We start from the raw sequence: 4352 nt of genomic DNA on the forward strand, positions 1-4352 counted from the left end.
GCCAGTTCACCTCCAGACCTGCCTTAAGAGCAGCTTGCCCGCCCTCTCTCCTCCCCTCTGGGCGGGCCCTGCACGTGGCCCTGACAGCAGTAGGCCCCACCCCTGCTGGGTCCAATGAGCTCAGGTAGGGCTGACACAGGCAGCAGGAAGGGAAGTACTGGGTGGTGGGTTTTGGGGCCGGGTGTGTGTGAGGGGCTCCCAAGTTCCTGCTTGGCCTTCTTGTGGCACCACATGGCCAGGGAGTCCTTCCTTGGACAGGGCATTGCTAGGATCAAGGTGTGCAGTGGGCACTCCTCAGGTGCTGGCTGGGGCAGAGGACATGGGTTGGCAGAACTGGCAGAGAGTGAGGGCCTTGACAAAGCAGGGTGCCAGTGGGCAGGAGACCCTCTGCAGCCCCCCTTTGTGCTGCGTCATGCTGGAACAGGCACAGGGTAGGGGCCCACTGGAGGTAAGGCTAGGCACGAGCTTGTCTTTTCTTCTTTCTCTCCTTTTACAGTAATGACTCTAGCCTGGAATGGGGCCTCTAACTCAAGGAAAGGAGGCTGAAGTGTCTGGAGACCTTCAAGAAGGGGCTTATAGCTGTTCCTTCACTCACGGGCTCTCTCCGTCCCTCGTCTGGTCTGTGCCTCAGGGTGGAAGTTCCCTGAGGGGAGGACATTGGAGGGTGATACCAGGAAGCCCGGAAGTCTGGTTTGGTAGCTCCTTCTCCGTGGTTCCAACTCTCTGCCTGTTCTAGAGGGGCCAGAGGTCCTAGAATGTTGTAAGGGGGTGTTCGGCCATGGTGGGGGAGGGCGCTGATGGCAGAGCCTGGTCTGGGGGCGCTGGTCTGAAGTGAGGGAGCTGGTGAAGTCTCCAGCCCAGGGACTTATGGTGACCCCAGTAGGCTAATCTCAGGGGTGGGTTGCCCCATGCCCCCATTATGCCCAGTGGTAGGGCTTCTGGCCTTACAGTTTTTGATGCCCTGGGGTTTCACTGAGGCATGGTGAGCTAGCGCATGGGAGGCTGGTGAGCAAAGCTATGCAAAGTTATATAAGGTGCCCCTTCCTGATGGTGACATAAAAGGTGCCCCTAGGTGTCCATGCAGCCTTGTTGGCACATGGCTTGGTGAGCGATTATGTCTTTGGATGAAAAATGTGATGCTCCTGCCCTGGAGTGGATGTCGCTGCACACGGTAGCTTCCCCCATGAGGCTGCGGCTCAGGATTGTGGGAGAGTGGGCAGGGCAACTGGTGAGTTTCTTGAGCGGAAGGGGCAGGTTACAATAGGGCGAAGTGTTGGGCTAAGACCGTGGCAACTCTGGGGTAACCCTGGCCATCTCCCCTGGGGCTGGCGTGGATAGCCTCTGCAGTGGTTCTTCAGGGCCAGGGGACCCTCCAGCCATTCAAACCCATACCTTGAGTTATGGTCTTTCTTGGCAGATTGGCTCTTTTGTTTCACACCCAGCTGCTTCCTTTAGCTTGGTGGTCCCAGAACACTGCCTCACAGACCCTGCCCAACACCATGCCACTGCCCTTCGCCATGATCATCAAGGGATGGATGGAATGGCATTTCTTTATACATCTGTAGATATGACATTTTTTCTTTAGCCTATGGATGTGATAGATTACATTACTTGACTTTTGAATGTTGAACCCTCCTTGCATACCTGGGATGAACCCCCTGGTCATGGTATATAATTCTTTTTTTTTTTTTTTTTGAAATGGGGTCTTGCTATGTTACCTAGGCTGGTCTCAACCTCCTGGACTCAAGTGATCTTCCCATTTCATACTTTGGAGTAGCTGGGGTTACAGACATGTACCACTATGCGTGGGTCTGTATAATTCTTCTAATACATTGTTGGGTTCAATTTGCTAACATTTTGTTGAGGATTTTTGCATCTATGTTCATGAGTGATATTGGTGTATAGTTTTCTTTTGTAATGTCTCTGGTTTCAGCAATGCTGGCCTCATAAAATGAGTTGGGAAGTGTTCCTTCTGCTTCTATCTTCTGAAAGAGGTTGTAGAGAAGTGGTCCTATTTCTTCCTCAAATGTTTGGTAGATTTCACCAGTAAAACTGTCTGGTCCTGGTGCTTTCTGTTTTGGAAGGTTATTAATCATTAATTCAATTTCTTTGCTAGATATAGACCTATTCACAGCATTTGTTTTCAACCTCAAAATACACTATTTCCCTAGTTGACGGAATCACCTTGTCCTGCATCTACTCTTCTGAGAGAAGGGATTCCAAGTAGATTAAAAAAAAAAAAAAAGTCCAACATACATTTTGTTGTATTCTGCATGTCTCTCACTGAGGCAGAGGGAAAATCAGTTAAAGAAACTAAGAAATGTAATTTCTGACTGAGTATTTTTCTTGTAGAGAACCCACATTACTCATTCATTCAAAATGCATTTATTTGGCTGGGTGTGGTAGCTCACACCTGTAATCCCAGCACTTTGGGAGGCTGAGGTGGGCAGATCACCTGAGGTCAGGAGTTCAAGACCAGTCTGGCCAACATGGTAAAATCCCATCTCTACTAAAACCACAAAAATTAGCCGGGCATGGTGGTGGGCACATATAATCCCAGCTACTCGGGAGGCTGAGGCAGGAGAATCTCCTGAATCTGGGAGGTGGAGGTTGCAATGAGCCGAGATTACACCACTGTACTCCAGCCTGGGTGTCAGAGTGAAACTCCATCTAAAACAAACAAACAAACAAACAAACAAAAAACAACCACTTATTGAGTGCCCCTGCATTCAGATGTTAGGATGTAGAGATGAATGGGACAAGGCTCCTGCCCCCAAGGAGCACACTGTTCATAGGGGAGTATGACTCATAGACAGAAAGGCCCCCAGATCACAGCCTGGTGCAACCAAGAGGCCTACAAAAGGCTGGAGCTGAGCCATCTTCTGTCAGCGTTAGTCGCGTGTGGATACCGAGCACCTGAAATGTGGCTAGTCTAAACAAAGATGTGCTGTGGGTGCAAAATACAATTCAAATTTTAAAGACTCAGTATGAAAAATTATATGAAATATCTCAATAGTAATTGAAGAATTTTTTTTTTTTTTTTTTTTTTTTTTTTTTTAGAAATGCAGTTACATTATGTTGCCCAGGCTGGTCTCAAACTCCCAGCTTCAAGCTATTCTCCTACCTTGGCCTCCCAAAGGGCTGGGATTACAGGCGTGAGCCACCATGCTGGCTCGGTAATTTTTTATATATATATATATATATATATATATATATATATATATATATATATTTTTTTTTTTTTTTTTTTTTTTTTTTTTTTGAGACGGAGTCTGGCTCTGTCACCCAGGCTGGAGTGCAGTGGCGCGATCTCGGCTCACTGCAAGCTCCGCCTCCCGGGTTTACGCCCTTCTCCTGCCTCAGCCTCCCGAGTAGCTGGGACTACAGGCGCCCGCCACCTCGCCCGGCTAGTTTTTTGTATTTTTTTTTAGTAGAGACGGGGTTTCACCGAGTTAGCCAGGATGGTCTCGATCTCCTGACCTCGTGATCCGCCCGTCTCGGCCTCCCAAAGTGCTGGGATTACAGGCTTGAGCCACCGCGCCCGGCCAATTTTTTATATTGATTGTGTGTGGAAATGATGCTGTTTTATAGATATTGGGTTAAATAAAAATATTATTGAAATTAATTTCCTCTGCTTCTTTTCACTTTTTTTTTTTTTTTTTTTTTTTTTTTTTGAGACGGAGTCTCGCTCTGTCGCCCAGCCCAGGCTGGAGTGCAGTGGTGCGATCTCGGCTCACTGCAAGCTCCGCCTCCCCGGTTCACGCCATTCTCCTGCCTCAGCCTCCCAAGTAGCTGGGACTACAGGCGCCCACAACCGCGCCCGGCTAATTTTTTGTATTTTTAGTAGAGACGAGGTTTCACTGTGGTCTCGATCTCCTGACCTTGTGATCCGCCCGCCTCGGCCTCCCAAAGTGCTGGGATTACAGGCGTGAGCCACCGCGCCCGGCCCCTTTTCACTTTTTAAGATGTGTTTTATTAGTTTCCCGAGGCTATTGTAACAAATTACCACAAACCTGATGCCTTAAAACAACAAACATCTATTCTGTCACAGCCTGGAGCCTGAAATTGGACAGGGCCATGCTCCTTTCCGGCCCTGAAAGGGAGAATCCATTCCTTGCCTCTTCAAATTTCTGGTGGCTGTCCTGGAATTCCTGAGCTTGTGGCTGCGTCACTCCAGTCTCAGTCTCCGTCTTCACATCTCCTTCTCCTCTTCTGTCTGTCTAATCTCTCTTTGCCTCCCTTTTATTTTCTTTATTTATTTTGAGAGAGGGTCTTGCTTTGTTTCTCAGGCTGAAGTGCAGTGGTACCATCATGGCTCACTGCAGCCTCGAACTCCCAGGCTCAAGCAATCC

The sequence above is a fragment of the Macaca fascicularis genome, chromosome 16 (genome assembly GCF_037993035.2).
Source record: "Macaca fascicularis isolate 582-1 chromosome 16, T2T-MFA8v1.1".
Lineage (NCBI taxonomy): Eukaryota > Metazoa > Chordata > Mammalia > Primates > Cercopithecidae > Macaca > Macaca fascicularis.